The sequence below is a fragment of the Hesperophylax consimilis genome, chromosome 26, assembly GCF_061612785.1.
Source record: "Hesperophylax consimilis isolate HC1 chromosome 26, BYU_Hcon_1.0, whole genome shotgun sequence".
Classification (NCBI taxonomy): domain Eukaryota; kingdom Metazoa; phylum Arthropoda; class Insecta; order Trichoptera; family Limnephilidae; genus Hesperophylax; species Hesperophylax consimilis.
Window position 1 is genome coordinate 28,920,811 of NC_142861.1, and position 26,131 is coordinate 28,946,941.

The 26,131-nt window shown below is 34.6% G+C and overlaps 1 protein-coding gene, 1 long non-coding RNA gene and 2 other non-coding genes across 5 annotated transcripts in view; 1 reads left to right on the plus strand and 3 right to left on the minus strand.

Moving 5' to 3' along the window:
- The window catches only part of LOC149411387 (uncharacterized), a 710,246-nt gene that overhangs the window by 424,060 nt on the left and 260,055 nt on the right, over nucleotides 1-26,131 (plus strand). The window lies entirely within an intron of this gene.
- The window catches only part of LOC149411389 (uncharacterized), a 418,027-nt gene that overhangs the window by 266,515 nt on the left and 125,381 nt on the right, over nucleotides 1-26,131 (minus strand). Inside the window, exons 2-3 of one of the 2 annotated variants that reach the window (XR_016304884.1) lie at nucleotides 13,251-13,599; nucleotides 12,307-12,575 (exon numbers count right to left, since the gene is read on the minus strand). This is a non-coding gene — a long non-coding RNA (uncharacterized LOC149411389). The remainder of the gene's footprint in view (nucleotides 1-12,306; nucleotides 12,576-13,250; nucleotides 13,600-26,131) is intronic. The other variant, XR_016304885.1, reaches the window with a different exon arrangement.
- LOC149411398 (5S ribosomal RNA) lies at nucleotides 93-211 on the minus strand. Its single transcript, XR_016304962.1, has one exon. It is a non-coding gene; the product is annotated as a 5S ribosomal RNA (ribosomal RNA).
- Nucleotides 535-653, minus strand: LOC149411399 (5S ribosomal RNA). The gene has a single exon (XR_016304963.1). It is a non-coding gene; the product is annotated as a 5S ribosomal RNA (ribosomal RNA).

A 26,131-nucleotide genomic window follows, 5' to 3' on the forward strand; every position in this document is an offset into this window, starting at 1 on the left:
TAGCATACTTGAAAAGTTAAAGAATTTTATGATATTATTAATGATAGTAACGATAAAAAAATAAAAAAAACATGAAATTACCATAAAAAATGGGCCAACGGCACGCGGTGTTCCCAAGCGGTCACCCATCCAAGTACTGACCGCGCCCAATGTTGCTTAACTTCGGTGATCGGACGAGAACCGGTGTGTTCAACATGGTATGGTCGTTGGCAAACGCTAAACAATATTAATTTCTATTCTACCTGCCAATAAATATATGAAAATTAGTATAAAAAAGCCCTAATAATACTGAAAACATTAGCAAGGTGTGTGCGACGTTGATAAAAATAATCATTACATACGCGCTTGAAAAAGATCGTAATTACATCCATAACTTTGCAGGAATTTTTTTTTTCAATGGTTGACCATAATATCAATCCACTAAGTAATATTTTAGGCCTGTAGCATACTTGAAAAGTTAAAGAATTTTATGATATTATTAATGATAGTAACGATAAAAAAATAAAAAAAAACATAAAATTACCATAAAAAATGGGCCAACGGCACGCGGTGTTCCCAAGCGGTCACCCATCCAAGTACTGACCGCGCCCAATGTTGCTTAACTTCGGTGATCGGACGAGAACCGGTGTGTTCAACATGGTATGGTCGTTGGCAAACGCTAAACAATATTAATTTCTATTCTACCTGCCAATAAATATATGAAAATTAGTATAAAAAAGCCCTAATAATACTGAAAACATTAGCAAGGTGTATGCGACGTTGATAAAAATAATCATTACATACGCGCTTGAAAAAGATCGTAATTACATCCATAACTTTGCAGGAATTTTTTGAAGTGAAACTTCTTTACGCGCGTCATGCAATTTCGAGGACCGGAGTAAAACCGACTCATGACCGTGACGAAAAAACGGGATCATTTCGCTATAGGAGCCTAGCTAATATTATATACCTAGTTTAACTCACTCTCCTAACTCATCTTCGCTGTCTACAGGCAGAGCGCACGACTGTGGTCGTGAAGAACCGAGGTTCGATCCCCGCTTTAACTAATTTTTTTTTTCTTTTTTTATAACTTTTAATTTTTTTTATCACATGCTACTTATAAATATGTCAATAGACAGAAAAAAAGAGAGAATGAAATGAAAAGAGAGAGAGAGAAGAATACTAGAAGTTTCACTTCTGTCTTGCGTAGGCTTGACACACCCATTTTTTTTATGACCAAAGAAGGAAAAAAGTATAATAATATATATTATTGTATATAATTATTGAATTAAAAAAACTCTAATAATATCAAAAAATGTTAATCTGTTTGCCAGTTTTGAAAAAATGTTGTTTTTGAAAATTTGTCAAATGCATTTTAAAAAATAGAGACAATCATTTTAAAAAGACGTTGAAACAATACACATTACTTAACTATAATTTTTTTAAATCGTCAGAGATACAATTTAATTCGGTTATTTACAAGTTTATTATTTTTTAACGAAGTCTTCTTGTTTTTATTATCGTCAATTTATCACTTTGTTGAAATTTACTATTTTCAGTAATAGATATACCTATATTAATATCGCCGTCTTCAAGGTGACAGCAAGGGTAAATGGAAAAAAACACTTGTGCTTCTTGCCCAGAACTTAGCTGATAATCTCATTTTCTTGTGCTACATGTCCAATAAATATTGAAGGATTATGTACTTTTCCTGACCTTGCTCTAATAATACTTGGGATTAGATTGATCTATTTTGCTGTGCATTAGTCAAGTCTGATGCAGCTGTTGATGTTCATTTATAAATCTATCTGTATGTATTGACGGCTACTGTGGTTTAGTGGTAACGATCGTTGAATCCGGGGGTAACGGGTTCAAGTCCCGCCAATTTGATTCGATTGATTTTTGTCATTTCACAATTAATTAATAAAAAATGAAAAATGCTTGTGCATGTTTGTGGAAAGTTCCAGAGTAAAGGATGCCCTTAATATCGCCTTGTTGAAAGACCACCAATCAGAATTGAAACGTTGCTTGAAAAGTCGTTTAGCCGTGTTTGGTTACTAGATTTAAATAGTCAGGTACTTCACCCATCCTTCTCCACTACCTACAGTCTCGTTATATATCACAATTGTTGGGGCAGCCGTAGTCTCAATAGCTCCAGACGGTTGGGACAGTTGGTACTCGTGTGCGGTATACACATAAAAGTCACAAGCAAAACCAAATGCTGTGATGTTTGGTAAGGGCCTCTCTGTTGAAAGTTTGTAGAGATGCTTTAAAACACATAGTCCTAAGTTTGTGCTGTTTAGATAAACTCTAATAGCGCTCTGTGTATTTTGTAAAGAAGCTTTGTGTGTACTTTGAAAGTGTGTTGCCGCATATTATATGCCGATGATTCGGTGGTTATTTCTAACAGCATGAAAGATCTGCAGTCTCTCGAATCAAGGATTAAAGAATTTTATGTTAGAATGTATGCAGAAAGAGAGTACCTATACGAAAACACCGCGTGATAAAGTTAACATTAAATTCTTCGGAGCGAATGCCTGAGTTTGTATACTTAGGACGTATGTTTGAAGTTGAACAGGATATGAACTGAAGGAATTTCAATTTGGAGGACTGAATATAACATATGACGTAATTTCCAATAAAAGATTTTCAAAGGGAGCTGAACAACAGTCCATAATGGAGTTCTGATATGAACCCTGATATATAGAAGTAACGTGGTCTTGACACGATCACTTAGTACTTCTCCTAGTGAGACAGGCGGGGCAAAAATGTATGCTACAAACAATGCGCTTAAGGTAGTGTATAAAGAAAATAAACCAAAGAACTGGCAGAGGAATAACCAAAGTGTGATGATTGTAGAATAAGTGAGTTCCACAAAGCGTGTGCGTCATGTGCGTGTACATCTTGTAAGAAGTCTCCGTGTTGAAGAGTGGCTGGGATATACGGAAAATGTTCACTATTTATACGTCACAAGCTTAGGTTAGGTTAGGTTCATTATTTGACAAAGGTTCATACGAAATACGCAAGTACTGGAATTTTACGTAAAACCTGTATAGAATTTGATAATAAAGCTAATCGTCTCTTTGAGTTATTTCTATAAATACTTGAGTTGGGCGGGAGAATTTAAAATTCGTTGGTGAATTTTATTGGCGGGCGGTGCTAATAATTCGTAAATCGTAATTTGTAAGAGCTCTTTGATTATTATTGAAACTAAACTAACATGATTCTGACCGAGCACTCAAGCTCATCTCTTTATAAAACAATATCTGTTTACCTTAAATCTGTTTATCTGAGCTGCAAAAACTCTTCTCTCTGGATAGTTTTGGCCAATGCAAATAACCTTCGGCTGGCAATATCTTTTCAATCACGCGTTATTGAGGTGTAAACTATCCATTCAAATGTTTGAACAATGAAGAGATTTACCACGCCACGCTGTTTATTTCATTTTTTTAGATTATTCAATAAGACAAAGATTTAGAAAGAGGAGTGTTGAATTCTTTTTTAATGGGAAACCGCACAAGTGTCACAACTGCTCCATACCATCTAGAGCCAGTGAGACTATAGCATCCTCAATTAGGGTATATATTTTATTTACTATTTCTATCTATTTATATAAATAAGTAAGTAAGAGTGTGTAAAGCGTGCGTCGTGGGTCTGATTTTTATAAAAATCTACAGTTTTATTCCGAAATTCGAGATTGATGACATTTTCCACACTTGATCCTTCCTTGCTTTGATTTTTTTTAAATTATAAACGTCTTATATTCTTTTTAATTATAAACTCCTTATCTTCTTTTAGATTGTATATCTACTTCTTTATATTTCTTTTGAATTCTTCTACATTTTATATTTGATACATTCATTTAAATTATGTGTAATGTACTTTATATATAATCGACCTACGGGCATTTGCCGAGCATGGTAGTCGAAAAATTATCAATAACTGTAATAAACCATGCAATGAATAAATTAGGAAGTAGGTCACTGCGCAGAATAGATTTCGACAAACCACCTCACCTCTTACAACATTACATTGATGCTGAAAATTGAACTTGACGTTCAAAATAAGAAGAAAATTACTGTTTACATCTGATTTCGAAAAAACTGTGTTTAAAGTTAAGGAAACGCCTGGTCCTTTAGCTAGTTTTATATATTATATAATATATTGAAATTTGGTAAAATATCCTTTCCAATCTCGTCATCGGAACGCGTGGGCATTGGGCAATGGTACAAACAGTTGACGTCATTCATACCACATACCAACAACACCCCCAACACTACAACTTTAGCCGGCCTACACACTAACAAGTAAATAACAAACAAAGCCAGGCGGATTTACGACACGCAAAACGAAAACACTAAGGCATTTGGAAACAAAATATAGGACGTCAAACTAAATTCCCGACCATCTGCTACCTTCTGATAGAATCAAGAAGGCCTATGGAGTACAGAATAGCGATGAGTCGTTCATGAGCGAGCCGCACAATTGAGATAGCTCTTTTTGATGAGCCGCATTAGTACGACTCCCGGTATGGTTCAATTGAAGAGTTTACTATGTTGTCTGACAGTCCTAAGTTTGGACTTGGACATATGTACCTACACCTACTAACTGCCTAGCATCTTATTTTTCTCGTGGTACGAGGCGGCGTACCGGTACCAAGAGTCGTAGGATCTTTCATACGCTGGAAGCTGGGAGCCGCGTATCGGGGTAGCCGTTCAGAAGGAGTCGTACAGGGAGGCGGTACCGGGTAGCAGTATCAGGCGAGTCGTATCGGATGAGCACAGTATTCTCATTGCTCATACGCTCTGAACTCACGGCATCCGTTCAATTGATTCGACTCTTTGAGCCGTACAAATATATTGATCTGGTACCATGGCTCCCGCTCTTAATAAAACGAGTCATGATCGTACCATCGCTAGTACAGAACCCACGCTTTTTTTCTTTTCTGACCTACCAGCGCCCTCGAAGTTGAACCATATTATAAAATATTATGCAGTATTTATTAAATATAATTTTGGTTCGTCGGCTTTAAGGTAAGTTGAAGAAGGTTACTACATATGCTTTGAAAGGGAGATATTTAAATACGAATGGTAGAGGGAGCGCGTTAATATAAAAACTATTATAGTGAATAGGCGGAAGCGAGTGTTTTGAAAATATTTAATACATATTTAAAATAAAGCATAATCTCTCGACATATAAAAAAATACTTTATTAGTAAATATTTTGTGGGTTATTCAATATTTACCGACACACTGTGAATTTTTCCATACTTAAAACATGTTAAATAATAGAATAATAAAAACAAATGAGTTTTTTATAATTTTCGGAGCGTACTTTGGGTCTTTTATCGAGGAAATTTCATATATTACTTTTCAACTCTGAAGAACTGAATGAAGATTTTCTTCAATAATAACATATTTAAAGCTTTTAAAATCTTAAAATGTTCAAGGGAAGTATGTTATGTGTCAGTATAAATTTGAAATGTGGGATCTTAAACCACAGTAAGTAGGTTTAACTATTTCCGTATTAATAATTATATTCTGTGCTTTAATTTTTTGAACAAGCGCGGTCGAATCCAAAACCGAACGCCCGGAAATCTCAATCGCTCGAGTGGATTGTGTGTTAACTTGTCTTTTCTCATTCTCTCAGATATCTCACTATCTATACTACCTTCATTTGGACACATTTTAGAAGTTTTGTCCGCTCAACTCTTCACAGAGATATTTTTCAATATCAATAAACCTTTGATTTTATTTTTAGAATTCTGTCTCCACAAATAGAAAGTCAATATCCAACTCTGAAACCATTGCAATGGAATGAAATTTATCCATCGAAACAGAATTCATATTTTCCTTCACACAAATAAATAGATTGTAGAAAGACCAGTTTTCTGTTATTGGTAGATAAATTTATTTCTTCAATATCAATCAAAACTCTTGCCGCCAATTCTGTAATTACATGAGATTTTCGCAATAAAAATATTTTATTACTTATAGGAATGAATTCATCATATATATATTCAATCTACCAATCGTTTAATTTGAGATTTTTATGATCAAAAGTGTTTAGTGTCGATGTCGTGTTGCAAGTGTTAATCCTGTTAATATGGTTTTCTGCGTTTAGTTATGGTGTAGCAAGTCATTTCTTATGCAAGAACTATTAGGCTCAGCCTATTGCTGCTGTCCATATTAATATTTACGGGTGTTTTGTGGATTTCAATTGCCTCCGTAAGTGGGCGTTTTGCACAATATTCACAAATCCACATTAATGGCCGATTTCAATCAAGTGCTCTGCAATTGCCGATTTGTCCGGTCGGTCGAGTTTACAAACTCGTAAATAAATTTTAATATACACTTCTGCGTATATAAGCACATACTTCACCACAATCTACAGATTTGCCCCAGTAATGCTGTCCAAAACATTGGCTAAAGAAGGAGGAAGCGAACAAGGCATAGTCAACCAAAAAAATAATCCCTATAAAATCTCGTCTTATTTGCATTCCTTCTTCACCTGTATTCTTATATCGTCTTATAACATATCTAATCTTCTTATTTTATATTTTCTGACTTATTTCGACTCTTGACAAAGTTTATTTCGACTCTTGACAAAGCATTTGATTCGATCGACTGTGATCGATATTGTTCTTCTTACACTCTTTTCCGGTGCACCCACTCTACATCTCCAAATCTCACGCTTATATTGACAGTATAATCTTTCGGATGTGTTCACATGTGCGCCTCAGGGATCTCATACACAATGTATTCAGTGTTTTCAATGTATTTAATTCTTCCTCTTCTACGTCTTCTCATACCACGGAATCTCAAACCCAATGTGTTCAGTGTTTTCAATGTATTTAATCCTTCTTCCTCCACGTCTTACTGCCATATGTCAGGATTGGTAACAAATCTTTTAGTGGATTGTTAGCCTTGCTTTATTTACATCTATAACTTTTTGTTTAGAGTCCATTTACTTGACAAGAAGAGGACATACCACTTTACCTGTTGTAACTCATAAAAATTGTTACAAACAATTATCGTACATAAAATACATTTAGGTACAGACAACCATTTTTAAAATTCAAAATATGTATGTGTTCATTACGAAAATATACATATAATTGAGTTCAGTGCCATCCAATTCCATAAGAGTCATATTGTACATACAATGAATGGATTTGGCAAACCGGGGGTTAATATTTTGTTCAACTTCTTCTTTCTCAAGTCTCAATTTCCCGGAGCGCAGAAAAGAAAGGATAAAATACTACTTCAAACTGTCTCGGTTTCCCACGATGCGGATTTGGATTCTCGGCTGATTTAGTAAACCGTGAAAAATCTCATTGCATTTCTGCATTCCTGGTAGATTTTTCAAGGCTAGGTGAACTTAACGTTTGCGCTTATGAAGGAATCAATTATTATAAATTAATTAAAATATCATTTGAGTAATTTAATATCTTCCTTTTACTTCGCTCAGATTTCGGCAATTAATTTGATATTTAAAAGCTTCGTAGCTCGTGATGGAAATGGACATAAAAATTAATGTTTGTATTGGGCCAGAAGGAATAGCTTTATCTCATAACCCTAGAGGTCAAAGTTGGGACAAATTGGTCGTTTTATTGCTTAGACTCCTGTTTCGAAGGTCAGGTTAAATTAAATTAATCTCTGAATAAAACTGTAGATTTGTTTAAAAACAAACCCACACCGGGATAATCTTCTACATAATGTACAGATAGATAGATGATTTTTTTAAATTCTGCTATTTACAGTATTGCAACAGCATTTTTTGCGATTTCAAAACAAAATATTTTTGTGTTAAGTTCTATTTATGTACATTTATTATAGTGCTATACATTTCTTTTTCTTTTCGAAAAAAACAATGATAAAAGAGTGATAAGGAGTCGAAATCCGCTGTGAAAATCGAACTAGATCCTTTCGACTGCCAATCGAGCTTCTTATTCACCAAACTACAACGATATTGACCATCTATTCTCATTCATAATGCTTATAATATACAACAGAGTTCAACATTCAAAAGAAACCGGAATCCGCACAAATGGATTCCGAGAATATTACATCCCTTAGTAAATAACAAATAATATCCTGTCAACTTTCTACGATATTTGCTGTCTTCCCCCACACCCACTTTGCTATCTTTCTCACAAGACCCCCCACAAAACAATACCCACCATTTATTCTGATTCCCCAACTTAATATTCCGACTTGGCTCCGAATTGCCACAGACAATGAACCAATGGTAAAACCAACACCAACGTCTGAAATTACTGAAAAGATTCCTAAAAGCATTGAAACGATTATTTATTATTCCAAAACTTTACAAATAATTTGTCTATCCGCCATCTGGAACGTGTTGGAACTCCTGGAAATTGGAAGATTGGAACACAGAGATGACATTATTTGCGATAGTTTCAAAGCATACGTACTTAAAATCTCTATTTTGGATACTGACAATTCGTGGTGGAATTACATTACAATGTTATGTTGAAGCAATAATTTTAATTAAAAAATATATATAATACACTTATTTTATTTTTTGACCGTTTCGACTTATTATAGCCATCTTCAAAGCTACACCGGTCACGGTCAAAAAATAAAATATGTTTAAAATTGTTTCGATATATCATTTTACGTACTTATCTTTAAAGTAGAAGATCTGTTTGTCTAGTTAATAATTCTCGATCGTTTTATTTTTTTACTCTAGATAAGTTTCTAGTTGAGCTCCGGCATCGTAATTTTTTTTAAATTCTGTAAAAACTGAATGAATAGCTTGAATTTTTATTGTAAAATGTTGTAATTAACAATATGACAGACTTAAAAATCTATTGTACAAGAGAGAATAATATTTTAAGTATAAAAACATTAAAAAGAACTTTGCGCTGAAGCAACAATAACTCAAAATGAGCTCCGACTTGATAAAATTTGCACAGCATTCCATCTTATGTAATTTATGGCACAACGCAAGTATTTTCAAGTTTTTAAATCATTTCCATCATTATTTTGTTTTATGTGAAACTGCACAAGAATCTCAACTGTTCCCAACCGCCTGGAGCCAGTGAGACTTTGGCATCCCTAATTGGGGTATGTTGCGAGGCTGAAGGTAATACAGAGGAGTAGGAAATGGGGAGAGGAAGGTAAGGAAGTACCTGGCTATTCAGATTTGGTCACCAAACACGGCCAAAGCCATTTCAAGCAACGTTTCAATTCTGCATGGTGGTTTTACACCAGGAAAACATACTGAAAGTATCTCGTACTCTTGGGAGTTTTTACGGAGTTTTTAAATATGTTTTTAAACGTGAAAATTTTCGACAAGACACTATATATTATTATTGTTTGTTTCATATTTTCAACTAAAAGATTTCTACAAAAAATTAAAACAATGAAAAGTATGTTCCAATGGATGTGAAAAGATTTCCACTAAATCTGCAATAGCGACGCCCCCTGATTACAAACAAGTGTTTAAACATGATTACGATTTAATTAAAACGTTTTGTTGTTTTAAAAAGTGTTTTTTTCGAGTTCGATCCTTCTCACTGTATAAAATGATTCGGATTTTTGTTTTTTGAAATTCTAATCGATTTCCAATTCTAGATAATTTCGGTTTTATCTTCGAAATTCAAAATAACTTCTACGTTTATTTACCCGAAGGAGTATCGATTTCATTTGCTTCGAATTGCTTTGTAGTGTTTTGTAATGCGATTCTTCGGAAAACAATTGGGGAGTGCAAATATTACCATTGAGACCAATACCGCCTTAAATTACTCGTATATAAAATGTTGCTTTTATTGGGCGTTGTCTTCGAATGTTTTTGAGTTTTTTTTTCATTTTTTTTTTTACTTTTACTTGTTTGATATTTTATTTGGACTCTGAATTCCTTATTTATTACTAGCTGACGTTTACCCGGGGTTATGAATGGTTTGGAGTAAGTTTTGGTGTTGTGAATTCTAGTGTACCGGAAAATTGGAAATAATGTTATTGTTAAGAATTAAAAAAGTTTACCCGCATCCTCAGATTCTTCTCCCATTCGCTTCCACGTCATACATTCTCCTTACACCCCTTTCTTCGTTCTTCACGTACGCCACATTTTACTAAACATGAGTATTTGATTGATTTAATCATGCCGTGTCTTCCTCTGGCGTTCCTGACTTTTTCTTCCATTTACTTCTTGTAGTATTGTGAAATCCACATAGTTACTATTGAAAAAATTACTTTAATTCGAGTTCTTATTCCAGTTCTTATTGTAGGGATAATGCATTAAGTCTTACTCGGTCGTCCCCGACTTATTTTACCATTCAAACCACTCACTAAATACTAAAAATTTCCAGCGAAATCAGTCCATTAGTTTTGGAGTATCGGGCACAAAACAAATGAACATTCATTTTAACGTTTATATAAATATTTCGCTTTATAGCTCAAAGCTATATTATATAATTATTTATTTATATAATTTTACACAATATAACAATAATACAATTGAAAACTTTATTTTTAATTTTGACCATAATCGGTTTCAGTGAAGATGGCCGTGATAAGCCATTTTTTTATTCCTTTAGATTTACACACAGTACAATATGATACAAGATATAATTAAAATATTTTTAGTGATTATAGATTATTGTACCTTATCAGGTCGAATTATTGGTTCCTAACTAGACAAATTGCCCGTTCCAAGGAACCAAAAATATGTGAAAGTAAGTGTGTGATTTGTCTATATCTATAATAGGTATATCTCATTATGTGGTATTATGACTCATAAAAAAAAAACAATAGATCTATATAATAACAATAATGATAAGTAGAGAGCGAGTAGGTACATTATATTGAGTATGTGTTTTCTTATCGAAAGTAGCCAATTGGGTAAGTAAGAATACATATGTAGTGTTATAAAATAATGGATAAAAGCATATTATAAAACAAACATCAATGTATATACTTGATAGATTATAGAAGAATGATTTAAATCTCGTGTACAATATCATGGTGGTGTTATGACTCATAAAACAAAAATAAAAAAACAGTCGATCTAGATAATAATAATAATGAAAAGTAGAGAGAGAGTTCATTATTTTGAGTATGTGTTTTCTTATCGAAAGTAAATTAAAGCAGTTATTTTGTTTAAAAACTTTATCGAAATCAAACAAGAAACGACCTACCAAAACAATTTTAAAAATGTATACACCTTCTAACCGGTGACGGTAAATTTTAAATCGTTACTTGTTTGACATCGATAATTTTTTTAAATATATGTTTTTAATCAAAATAATGGGAACATGATTATGAAGTTATTGGGATTGATTTATTTTTGAGGTATGATGCCATGTTGCGCTACTTCCTTCATTATCCAATTTTTCAGACAGGTTCACAGTGTTCATAAAAAAGGAAGATTAATTTTTCTATAATACTTTTGGCCATGAAAACCTCAAACCTTGTCATAATTGTGTCGTTTCTAAAGAAAAGCAGTACATTTTTGTCTTGTATGAGAGAGACGGCACAAACTTGAGACAACTGGACGCATATAGAGAGAGCATGGTTGTCCCGTCTCTCTTCTTTATCACTATTAATTACACTCTCTTTCATAATATTCCACTTTCCCAATATTTTAATGTTGTAAATAGCCAAAAGCCAAATATATTACAAGAATGGACGGCGAATTCACTGCAGCTGACATAACCACTATACTAAAGACAGCGATGTTATACTTTCATAAATTCACCAAATGTCCTTAAAACATCAAAACCTTTATCCTTTGTAGCAAAACTTTTAAAATACTACTTTAATCGGCAATAATTAAAAAAATATTGAAGACAATATTAGTGATTTTTAAACGAAAATCTGAAACAGACAAATCAGAAAATGAAACGGTCACATCTGGGACTCGAACCCAGGACCCTTGTCTTTCCGGGACAATGCTCTACCAACTGCGCTAATGGGACCCTATCCTACTCGGTCACTTTTAACTGTATCATACTTCGAATAAGAACTACCAACATTGTCTTCATTTTTTCACCGCACATTTTTATTGGCAACTATCTTTATGTATGATCGCAAGATTCCCATTAGCGCAGTTGGTGGAGCATTGTCCCGGAAAGACAAGGGTCCTGGGTTCGAGTCCCAGATGTGACCGTTTCCTTTTCTGATTTTTCTGTTTCAGATTTTCGTTTAAAAATCACTAATATTGTCTTCAATATTTAAATATTACAATTTGAGGTTATACTCAATAAAGTTATTCCGAAAAATAAATAATAATTAAAAAGTTCAAGAAAGCGAATTGAAAGCTCCTGTAATGGAATGATTTAAACAAACTTAAAGCACTTACCCTTACGGTGTTTTGATCCAGATCTAGTTCATAAAAATTAAAGTTCCTTCACTCTATTAAAGCCGAAACTTCACAAAATTCAGCACAAATTCCACGAGTTGCCAAGTTTTCTTTAATATCCTCCACAGTGCACTTTCGTGAAATGTGCACTGCTAAATTTTGCATAGACTTACGTAGCATTAATAGGGAAACACTTTGTGATTAATATCAACGATTGCTATAACGTAGCACTTGCAACGAAAGTAAAATGTTAAACACTTTGATCTCAACTAAACATTCAGTAAAAATATTATAACAACTAAGAGACATAATACTATTAAATTAATGTGTATTTAGTACAAAAAATCGGTTCACGACAAAATAGCTGATGATTAATTGGGTCAAAGTAGCCCCGATTTAATGATTTGTTTATCCAATCAATTAGAATCATGAGGGGAGTGTAATATAAAAAAAGTATTATAAATTTGCGTAAAAAATAATTTACTGGAAAATTTGCAATTACCTTGCTAGAAGAACTGAGTTTTAATCATTTACCTACAAAAATTTAAATATGTTTGTTTCATGAATATGAAATTATTATTTCTAATGTGACAAGAATCGAATATAACTACGTAACGTTGGCACCCTCCTTTGAGGAATTTTGTTTGATTGTAGGAAACATGGGAGTGAAAAAAATCATACTTGCTACTTCTTTGTAACATAAAATAGCAAATGGAGGCATATGTTAAAAGCTAGACACCGAGAAGAAGATGAAGAAAAAGGGGTCTGGTCGAAAAAGCTTTATGTTCTAGATGAGCGGTGTGAATGTGTGAAGAGTTCGATTGAAGAGTGTGTTTGTTACAGAGACATGTTTATTAATTTCTGCGGGGTTAATGATTGCTCAATCTACTTTGTCGGGATGGTCCCGACTATTTTGTCGCAGTTACTTTGTCGATATCTTTTACCTTTAGAGTTTTTATTCTCCCTTTAAGAGCACGCTACCGGCACACGGCGGATTCCATTGGATATATTCCTCTTCCAATTAATCTTGATGCTGATCGACAGGAAGTTCTGGCCCTGCCTTTGCTTTGCCATGTACGCTTCCGCTTCCTGTTGTAGATAACTAATTCCGTCGCCAGAGGGATAGATCTCTTCACAGTTGACTTCCGGTTGGCGAGAGAAGCTGAAAGAAGTCAGTCCCGAGTCCAGATTTCCAGGATTTCCGGAATCCGATGTGAAAATGTTATTTTTTTGGAAAGGATCCATCTTAAATGGAATTATATTTAACACTTTCACTGATGGTGGTTTCAAAACCTGAAAAGAAAAAATAACAAAAGAATTAGCGGCTTTTCAATTTGGCGGTGAAATACTATCATAATTGTATGCAATAAATAAAAGGGAAGAAGAACATGAGGAGTACCTACGTAGAAGAATTATTTATAAAATTTAAAAATATTATAGCGTTTTTTTAAGGTATTATACCGTGTTGCGCTACCTCCTTCTTTCGCCAACGTTTCGGACAGCATAACAGTGTTTATCATCAAGGCAGATGTGAAAACATAGGGCAGACACTATAATGCCATCCGAAACGTTGGCTAAAGAAAGAGGTAGCGTAATACGGCATAATACCCCAAAAATAAATTAGTATAATAATTTTGGCCCTGAAAATATCAAAAAAATTAAAAGAGATTCTTTTTTTCTATTTAAAACAATCTGAAAATATTTATTAAATTTTAAATCAGTACAGAACTGAGTTTCATCATTATTATGACATTTTAATTTCAATCCGACCAAATGGGATAGCGATATACGATGTCAGGAAAGCTTAAGAGAAACAGAGCGCGTGCTAAACGGGCTAGAACCAAAAGATAGGAAGTCAATGGCGACATTGGCTTCAATTAAAATTTTCTTGGAAGGTATTTCTAGTATGTATTATCTATTCGGTATGAGGATCGTATAAACTGAAGTACACTCTACTTAGAGTCTACAGTACTGCGCGTTTATTTATCCTCGTTATCTTCTGAAAGTATTTTAGTTCCCTCCGCTCCACAGTCCTAATGACTTCCTATGCTTTCTTCATGCACTGCTGAACTATGTCGTTAAAGTATATTTTCGCTTGCTTGGCAATATTAAAACGTTTTTTAAATAAAATTATTCTGAATTATTGAAACCAACCACAAAACTTAAAAGCTATGAAACAACTGCATGGAATGTAGTTACAAGAGGGCTATAATTCATATAAAAATCCTCCAATATGTACTAATGTGCTCAAGCCAACTCTCTGTCAATGTCCTGATAATTGCCACCCTTCTTATCGTCGTTAAAGTGTCCAGATATCCAAGTAAATATATTGTCACGCTCTCGAGTTTTTACTATATACCTCCTTTTGCGTACACCTCATAAGCTTTGTAATAGCTTACCCAAAGCCGACTACAGTACAGGCCTGTGCACCGGACCGCCAAGTTATGAAGTCAGTGCTGTCGCTAAGTAATCTTCACATTTTAAAATAATCTAAAACAACACCAAAATCAGCAGTCACAATGATCGCCACCATTTGCAAATTGTCGTCTTGCATGGCACTGACTTGATCACGTGACACTGAAAAATTTTCCTGTGTTCCTGGCGTCTACATTATAAAGTTTGCTAAGATAATATAGTGGAATCTATTAACAATCTCTTATCCGCATAATGTTCACATCTAGTCATGGGGCTCGAGATCAAAAGTGACCATCAAACTCAACCAAAGGGAGCATTTATTAGTCAGCAGTTGTGTACAGTGTGTAGAAGCTTTACCTAACTATGGCTTCGACGTGCCTGGGCTGGTCACATAATGTTACATCGAGCAAGTCAAAAGAAGGCTTCTTATGAAGATTGCTATCGGTTTGATCCATTTTAGTCAGAATGAGACTCAATCTTGTCTGTAAAACATTAAATTCATCAATGTACGAAACATTTTATTCAGATGTTACACTAATAACAAGCGTTCACCTGACAAAACTTTCCTCACTATTTGAGCAAAGCAGTAAAACTTAAACAATTCACGGAATAGTTTAAAATTCACAATCGTATTTTATAAATTTCCATACCAAACATTCGATATTGCTAGCACGCAAGGCTTATCGTCACATCTTTCTACCAAACACTTCATCGCCGTAAATATCCTGATGCATTGTCACAAAATCCAACGGATTGGTCTGACAGAAGTAAAATGACCACTAACTTATAACACTGTTAATAGTCAATCACTTCTGCGAAGGATGAAATGGGTTCCATTCAACTTTTCCAAAAAATCAGATACCAAAAGCAAACACATTAATTGGTTGGAAGAAGGGAAACTCTGGAGTTATTAAGATTATTCTTCTTCTTGTGGTCCATAGCAAGCGTTTAAAAATAAGTAAGTGGTTTGAAAGAGAGATATGTAAAAATGAATGTTAGAGGGAACGCGCTAATATTAAAATAACGATAATAATGAAGTGAAATTTGTAAAAATATTTATTTTAAAAACACGTCATTTAAAAGAGAGCAAAAATCTCTCTCCTGAGTTGGATTTCAAGATACACTGTGAATTTCAAGCATGTTAAATAACAGAACAAAATTATTTTTTTTAATAACTTTCGGAGTATACTTTGTGATTTTTTACTTTCCAGGAATTTCATATAATTAATGTTTCGGCTCTCTATCTTTGAAAAAAAATAATTTTATCCACTTAAATAGTTAAGCTGTTATAGAGAAATATATTATAAATTGGTAGAAGATCGGAATGCGGAGACTTAAAGTTGAGTCGGTTGAAAGATGAAACTGCACCATTTACTGTTCCTCGAGGGGACGTTTAATGATGATAATCTAAGAAAAATATAGAACGAGAACAGCATTACCACCTGAAGCCTGAACTCTAAAGATTGCAATCATTTTTTTAAGATGGGGATAGAACCTAGCAAACGGACCGCAGAGTCAATGGTTTTTTGGTGCTCCAAACCAGAGGTGGCTGTCAAATGCAATAGAGGTCGCGCTTGCGATTTGTACAGGGTCAGCTGTTGTGTACTATTAAAGTATCTGCGGACCTTGTTTCTGAGAGGCCAACTTGACCCTGGGTTCGATGGAGCTGGTCACTTTACGCCAAGCATGTTAATGGTAGGCATGTTAGGAAGATTGCTTTCGTTAAAGGAACACATGGTTTTGGAACTTTTCTATGAAGAACCCATCTGAAGTATTGTATATCATAGTCTAAATACTACTTAATAACATATAATAATAGTTTCTGCATGTTACTGTATCCGTTTTGTTAATCTAAACGGCGTGAATGGTTTGAATGGAAATTTATTTTATATTTCTGAATTCAGTGCCTAAATTTATACAATTTTCTTTTTAAATACTGCAAGCAAGCGATTATTTTCACTATTCATTACTATTATTAATTTGTATTTGACGAATCTATGTGGGTAAAATTGAAATGAGCGATTAAATTGTTTTAATTTAGTTCTCCGCGACAGCTAGACACAATACACATAAATATAAAAATTATCAATATTGTATCCCCCTTACTAATAAACGTGTTTTAAATGATAAATAACTATGCATGTAAAGTAAACGGTTTTTATTTCAGTTGCCATGTTAATTGATCTGAAAAGCCTGGTTCATCTCAACCTTTCTCTTCCTTATCTTCACAACCAGTGGCAGTTCGTGAGTTTTGAGTGTGATAGAGTGCTAAGTTTTAAAAAAATAACATTATTGATATAGTTTAGTCCAAAAAGATATTTTTTTTTTTGAAAATTCGTTTTTTGTATGAATATTTTCAGTAAATATCAGCTTAGCAGTGCACTGCACCGATTTCCTGAAAATCTAACCTCCATATGAATTGCTGCACAAGTGCATTTTTTTCGAGCAATAAAACACGAGTTAAAAGAATGTAAATAATTCAGACCTACCGGGTAAGTATGGTACTGTATAATATCTCCATATGATTGTAGACATGTATTATATATTTGTACAGCGCCCTTGAGGTGATTTCAATCATCCAAAGATTATTATTTAACAGAGGCGTGGAGAAATTCAGAACACCAACTCAATTATCGACCAACTTAACACGGGCATGTGCCTAGCATGGCGGTCGAAAAATCCTCAATGCATGTAACAAACAATTCAATGAATAAAGAAATTAAAAAAAAATATATATGTATTCCAAGTTAAAAAATAAAATGTATAAATAGTAGAGCCCATGTCTATCCTAAGAGGAAGTGAAACGATTTTAGGCTTCTTAAGATAAATTCAATGCCAACACAGAACAACATTTATTATGAAGATGTTAAAATGTTCAATGATCTCCCTTTATATGTCAAGGAAGCTAAAAGTCTTGCATTTTTCAGTGGGTTATGTCTCTGTATGAAATATTATATTATTATAGTACTGTTATACAGATACACACTAAATATAAAATGTTAAATTTCATAGCTAAATAAAATGTAGCTAAACATTAAAAAGTACGGCTAAAGCAATATTTCAATCAACGTTTCGGTTTTGAATGGTGGCGATACTGAGAGAATCTACCACTCTAATAATTCTAATTGTACTAAAGTATATGTTCATCACAAGATTCAGCAAAAAACGGATACATTTCTAAGAGTACCATTATATTCGTTAAATACGTAACTAAGTAGGTGCTCTATTTTTTCTCTAACGAACAACGGTACTAACGGTATTAAACTTGTAAAGCCTGAACAATGTTAAAAGAACTTTGATGTTTTGAAAGCCTTTGCCGCTTAACCCCCAACTAAAGCTCTGGCCTTTAAGTATCTTATTTAATCTCTTTCTCATGTGCCTTTGTGAGATTTCTTCTGACTGTACCCAAAGGTTAAGGTTGAAGTTCATGTTTGGATTTTCATGCAAATGTGGTATTTCTTAATGTTTTCTCTTTCCCTAAAAACATTTATCAACGATTCTATAAACTTTGTTAAGTAAGTTATGTTTATATTTCTTTGGGTGAATACCGCTAGGTACTTAAAATACCATAGTACAAAGCCGTCCCCACTATGTTGTTAGGCTGAATGGAATGGGAATGAGGAAGTTTGAATAGTACCAGGCTATTAAGATCTAGTCACACGGTTGTTTCTGAATTGTGGTTTCCACCAGAACAAGAGTTTACTTATTACATTTTTTATATGAAACAGCACAAGAGTCCCAAACTGCTCCTACCATCTGGAGCCAGTGAGACTATGTCATGCCCAATCGGGGTATGTTGTGAGGCTGAAGGTGGGAATGTACCTGGATATTTAGATGTGGTCACCAAACACGGCCAAAGACATTTCAAGCAACGTTCTAATTTTTAATGGTGGTCTTACACCAGCTCGATACTGAAAGAATTTTGCACTCTGGAACGTGTCGCAAACATGCCATTCATTATTTTAAATTAGTAATTTGTGATATAACGCAAATTAAACCAACAAAATTAACTTAAGCATGCCAGGATTTGAACGCATCTCCTACAGCTTGCTAGTCGAGAACTTTACCCCTTGACTACAGAAATATTACATGAATTCCATTCAGAAGACCCTGAGGAAAATAATTTCATAATTATATTATATTATACATATCAATGAAGTAAAATAAATCAGGGACCTTGGGGTAACACTGGATGTTAAATTAAACTTTTTCCAACACACTGATGACATCATTAACAAAGCCAATAAAATGCTGGGATTTATAATTCGCATAGCAAAACCCTTCCACACCATAAACACTCTATATTCCCTTTACACCTCGTATATTCGCCCGCACCTGGAACACTGTACACCGATCTGGACTCCTTTATACCAAGCCCATAAAGAAAGAATTAAAAAAAATTTTAAACACATAAATTATAAACTAAACTTATACTTCTCAAATTATACCGAATCCATTAAATTTCATAATTTTAACTCCCTCCAAACACGACGTCTAATTTTTGATAAAATCTTATTGTTAAAAATCCTAAATAATTGTCTGGACTCACCAGAACTTACCAATTTAATAAACCTTCATATTCCGTCTAGATCAACCCGACAATCTGATTTATTTTATCTACCCTCGTGTAGAACAAACATTCGAAAAAATTCCCCAATTCCTCTTATATGTTCACAATATAATACAAAATTTTACAACATTGACATTTTTGGTAATAACCTAAAGAAATATCGATATTAAGTAATGCGAACGAACGATTATTAATATGAGAGCATGGAATGTATCGGGAGCATCTCCTATCCTCTTCCTATTTTCCTCTTTCTCTCCCCTTCCTTTAACACCAAATTACTTTTAAGATATTAAAACTTCATTTCCAATGAACTTTAACATAAGGAACTTCTGTGGCTTGACATTAGTTAACTTGTATATTTATATCTATCATTGTATATTATATAAAAGCTGTTTGTTTCTTACAAAACAAATTATAATATTTATCTTTAGGGGTGCTGTATGGAAGATCTTTTTAAGAAAAGAAAGGCGAGGAAGGAATAGAAGTTCAGAAAAGGTGTCAGTATATAAGGATCAGCATATAGGTTCAGTATGTCCAGGAGTGCCATATGAATCCATCCCTCTAGTGGGAGGTGCAAGGGATGGGTTGAGAGAGTCCAGCTGGAGATGTCAAAGGGTCTCCCGCGACCGGCTTCAGCTGCTGAGCAGAAACATCCGCCGCTAAAGCCATAACAAACCCGGATATCCTGCTGAATCATTAAACGATGATTTAATAGGGTAAGTGATGAACATCGGCGGTATCCCCACCCGCCTCCCAAATTGCTATTCAGTATTCTAATATCCTTGATGTTAGTGTATGTCCACACCCATAGATGGCTCTATATTAGTCTATTAGGTTACCGATAGATTGCGTTAGCTGTCGCGAATGGTAGAATAATAAATACGGAGAACCCCAAGGTCGAGGTCTAGATTATTTCAAAAGCCTGCTATCGGAGGGTGTATGAGAAATCCCGGGAGACAACATGTATCAATCATCCAGAGTGATTATTGATTATATAACAATTATGAATTTACATTATTAATTAGATGTACCGTTTTTGAAACACACAGCACATATTGGATTGTTATATGGTCTGCAGAAGCGCTTAGATGTTTTTTGAGTGCAAGATCTATGTAACCAGAGCCAACAATCTAGATAAAGCAATCAAAAGACTTAGTTGAATGAACTTTTTACTACCTTTTTCACAGTTTCCCAATGAAAAACTTTCCTCAGTTTATTTTCACATCCAATATATCTACAAAAATTCGTTTTTTTGGGTTCAAGCTTTTAACCTTTAAACGCAAATTTAATTTTAAATTTCAAAAGATTCGATCAATTGTATATTCGTACTTAATGGACCTTTAACAAACTTAAATGTAAATATATAAACATTTCAGTGGTCGTAAAAGTTTGGAAGGTTCAAAGATTTTATCGGAAGGCTTCGACCTTCGGAATATCCTAGAACGATTGCGAAACCACAGGGGTGGAAACTACCGGAGCGCGTGCTGAACTCAAGCGAGAGATTACCCAGAAAAAGTGAACATTACGTTAATTTAAACGAATTATTTATTTGTATTTGTTCCTCCTCAAACTCTTCCAGTTTCATTAACATTTTTTGTCGATTGAAAACCGTCGCATGTTGCGGGTTGCGGGTTGTAGCTATTGCGTTTCAGAACAATACATATATTGCTGACGCCGCACAGTGGGCTGAAAATCGCCTTTCAAAGACATAGAGACTTGAATTTTCAAGTGTATTTTTTGGCTAGAAATGGATTCTGCTGATCATTACTATGCTATAAAACTTCGTACGAAGCAATTGCGTGTACAAATGAAGGAGTTATCAATTTTTTAAATAAAAATTTGTATGGCACTGACATTAAAAATGAGGCTATCTCTGGAATCATAAGGTTAGCCATTATATCCTTAGACACAGATATACTACTATTTATTTGTATTTTTTGACATACTTCGTATTGTGGCGCAACTTGCGATTTTTTTTTTAAATCCACAAAGTTGAAAAAAACACTTTTTAATGTTGATGTTTAATTTAAATGCTTAAATGCTTTACATATGAGTATGCTTTGTCTAGTTTACACTGTGCGCCGTGGCGTCATTACTTCGATAATTTATTATCTTATAATGTCTTATTTGATAGTTGAGCAAAAATTTTAAAACTCCGTAGCTCATGATGGTAAAAAAAAATTGCTATCATAAAAATCAACGCAGATGCATTGGCCTCGACATTTAAGGGTGGAAAATCTGTGCAAATTTCATAAAGTCAGAACTCACTGTTTTAGCCTTTTATCACAAAAATCAAGCCCAAAACCAGAATAAACACATGGTCAAAGCTTTATCACGTTACCGGTGATTGTCTATTAAAACAAAATTTAATTTGAAACTACAGACTATGTAGAATTGAAATTATATATAACTAATCACTACGTACTCTCGATTATTAAATAATTCAAAAGAGGCCTATTGGTGTACACCATTATTGGGCAGTTATTATTTTAATTTATGTATTATTTCTTTGTATTTTTTTAATGTTAACCCCTATTTGTTGTGTACAATCAGAGAAGCATGTGACCTACCGTACCAGCATAATGCCGATACAGAAGAAAATTGCCAGTAACGCGAAATAAATAAATAGGAAATAAAAACTAGGTAGGAACACGATACTACTTTCCCCTTTGCCACCACTGACGCTGAATAAAGGCTCAGTATTTATTGAACACTTCACAACAGAATATTTCTAGGCTGTTCACTTCGGAATGTAAGCCGTTTGATATACATTCGGCTAAACAACGTTGAATTTAATACCTTCTGACGTCGTAGATGTAACATATAAATATTGTAAGGGTCGCAATATTAATTTCTGTAATCTTATGTTTTTATGTAATATGGAAGTATAAGAAAGGAAACAAAGGATAAAATATGGGATGTGCAAGGTGCTTTTATGAGTGGAAGGGGGTGCATGGACCAGATCTTCTCATTGCGTATGCTCACTGAGAAGTTTCTGGCAAAAAACCAGAAACTTGTCTGTGCCTTTGTAGATCTACAAAAAGCATACGACCGAGTCGACAGGAAAAAGCTATGTAAGGTTTTGTCCAAGTATGGCGTGAATACAAATCTGACTCAGGCAATTGCGTCTCTGTATGAGGGAAGCGTTGCATGTGTTAGGGTAAACGGTGGTTTTACGGGGTAGTTTGATATCACAAAAGGTGTTAAACAAGGATGCGTAATGTCACCGTGGTTATTCAATCTATACATGGGTGCAAGAATTGAAAGAGGTGGGATTGGGCGCGAATTTGAATAATTTGAAAGTATTTTGCCTGTTGTATGCTGATGATGCGGTGCTGATTGCTAATAGTATAGATGATCTACAGTCTCTCGTGTCTATAATGAACGAAGTATGCATGAAGAATGAGTTAATGATGAATGTAAGTAAGTCTAAAGTAATGGTGTTTGAAAGAGAGAGTACGAAAACAGTGCAATATAATTGTGAATGAGGAATACTTGGAGCAGGTGGATGAGTTTGTGTATTTAGGAAGTATGTTTACGAGAGATGGGAAGGCTGACAGAGATATTGAAAGAAGGGTAAATGCAGGTAATTCCGTTAATGGAGGACTGAACGCCGTTGGCGCTAACAAAAAATTGTCCAAAGAAGCGAAGTTAGCAGTCCACAACGGAGTGGTACCTACCTTGATGTATGGAAGTGAGGCATGGAACTGGCAAAGAAAGGATGAAAGTAGATTAAATGCTGTTGAAATGAGATCCCTGAGGCGTATGTGTGATAAAACCATGTTTGATCGTGTAAGGAATGTGGAGATGCGCAAAGAGTGCAAGGCTGATGTAAGCGTAATGAGTAAGATTAAGAAAGGGACGCTTAGATGGTTTGGGCATGTAGAGCGAATGAGCGAAGATAGGAGTGTAAGGAGGATATATGATGCAAATGCGAAAGGTAGCAGAAGTCGGAGACGCCCGAGGAAGACATGGCACGATCAAGTAAATCAGATACTCGAGTCGGGCCATGTCAAGAGTCAGAATAATAGAAGAGTATGTATGAGACGATGTATGAATGTGAATGAGGCAAGAAGTGTGTGCCAAGACCGAGTTGTTTCCGTCCTCTCTGCCTACACCTGCGGGGAAACGGCGTGATGGTTAGTTAGTTAGTTAGTTAGGAAGTAAATGTATTTTAAATGCTATCAGTGTAATTAATTTATGTTGTTATGTTTTTTAAATTTAATTCATGTACAATAGTGCTTATATCTATACTGTCTTACTCATAGTAAATAATAAGGAGGGATAACAACGGGTTAATATAAACCGTTGCACATAATCACGCGCATGTATACTGTGTATACCGGTCATAATACGGCAGTATTAGTGGCTGAGAAATTTTCAAACCACCCGACGATTAGGGACGTATTACGATCGTATTAAATGTAGATCGAGAACTTTACAATCTGATTGTATTGACAAATATCGATCAGTCGTGCAGTGAACATGTAAATAAAACAGTAATACCCATTTGCAGCACTACCAGAGTAATATTTTAAATAGAAATATCGATTTGCCAAAGCAAATACGGGACAATTCAAAACAAAAGCAAATGTCATCTGAAGAATCATGAAGTTAGCAACTGAACGCGAAATGGGAAAATGACCATGTTTTGGAGGATTAGAACAAAGCGGTGTAAGTTTTAAAAAATCTTCCATGAATATTATTATAAGTAAAGATTTTAACCCGAGCCAACACCAACACTACATCGGCGTATTAGGGAATCTTCTTAGGTAAGACTATCATTGTATTTGCGGCACGTTCCAAAGTGGTAGATACTCTCAGTATTGCCTTGAATAAAGACCACCGTTCAGATTCGAAAAGTATAATAATACGAATAGGTACATTCCAATATTATTTTTCCTCAACTCCTTCACCTCCCACCACCTTCAACCTCACAACATACTCCAATTGGGGATGTCATAGCCTCAGTGACTCCAGACGGACCACAGTGATAGCAGTTGGGACTCTTATGCGGCATTCACATAAAAATTTAAAAAGGACTGGCCACAAAACACGACAAGGCCATTTCAAGCAATCCTAAAGATTGTTAGTTCTATTTCAATAAATTCAATTGTGTGACCAAATTCATAGGATAACTTGGAAATTGTAAGTCAATGTGTGTGTGACCAAATCCATAGGATAACTTAGATATTGTAAGTCAATATGTGTGTGAACAAATCCATAGTATAACTTAGACATTTTAAGTCAATGTGTGTGTGACAAAATCCATAGGATAACTCTTATCGTACTCTTTTTAGCAAAGGGCTCATCTATTTTACTCCGCTTCAAGGAATTATAAATATTAATTATCGGTTCATCAGCACGAAATAAAACTGGGGAAATTCCTTTGAATTTTTAAGGGCGGTTTTAATTATGCCATGAATATAATATTGTACCGCGCTAATTGGGTAGGCAAATAATAATAGTAGACGGGGTCATAATGAATAATCAAGTTGAAATGAGGAAAAATAAATTCATTTGCCTCGTGCAGAATAAGTCTAGTTATAAATATAAAATCTCATATTGTCAAGCGGTTAGGTTATATTGCTAAAGATTTGAGAATTTTTCGTTTGTAAAATAATTAAGGGATGGATATTTTTTTTAAATTTGTATGTAGAAATATAACCAACCATCGTTTCATTTCCACGAAGGAGTATCCAGGGAGGTTTTAACGCTACGCAGTTCTGCCTTGGCAAAAACTGAAATAACTCGCAATTTTTTTTTTTCGTTCTTGGAAATACTTAAAACATCAGTTTTTAAATCTTTTTTTTTACATTATCTGCACACAGAAGTTTCCAAGAAAAATAATTCTTCTCAGGGCCTTTGTCATCTTTGGGGATGCCGTATGGAGGGTCTTTTTAAAGAATGGAGGAGAGTAAGTTCTGGGAAGGAAAAAGGCATGGGGGTGAGTAGGAATCTATGATCAGTGTGTCCAGGAGTGACGGACGTATGAATCTCCCCCTGCAGTGCAAGGTGGTATTCCGAGAGAGTCCTGCTGGAGAGGTCAAAAGGTCTACCTAAACCAGTTTCTTGCGATCTGGCCTGCCACGCAGTTGGTGGGCACCAAGACCTGGACGAACTTCACCCCATGAAGCCCGGCACCCCTGCTAAGTCACCAAACGTGGGGAACTTGGAGTGACCTATAGCAGAGTTTTTGGTTATCCAACAACTGGTTGTCGAGGCGGCGGTACCTATTCCCGTCTCCCAAATTGAAGCTTGTCTCATAGAGACCTTTTCTCGCCTTGAATTTGATTGATCCAAGACTTGCATAAAAAGTCGATAGATGTCGCACATTAAAATAAAAATAAGATTTATTTATCTAAAGACACTGTCTAGATTGCATTTAGTTAAGGTTGAATCCTGCTATCGTACATAAAGATAGCTGCCAATAAAAATGTGCCGTGAAAAAAATTAAGACAATGTTGGTAGTTCTTATTCGAAGTATGGTACTGTTAAGTATTACCGGAGATTATTATATATTATTAAGGAGATAAGGTCCCATTAGCTCAGTTGGTAGAGCGGTGCCCCGGCAAGGCAAGGATCCTGGGTTCGAGTCCTAGATGTGACCGTATCTTTAAGTGTTTAAAATTTTCGTTTAAGAATCGCTAATATTGTCTTCAAAAATTAAAAATATTTATTGCAATCTTGAAGTTTAACTGCAAAATGGCTTTCTCATAGGAAATGAAATCGCCTGTGGGGAGAATAATCACCCTCCCCACAGGCGTGATTTTTATTGGTCCTGCCTCTTAGAAAATAAAAATCCCGTACTGCCCAGCTCCTGTAAAGTTATCGGGGGCA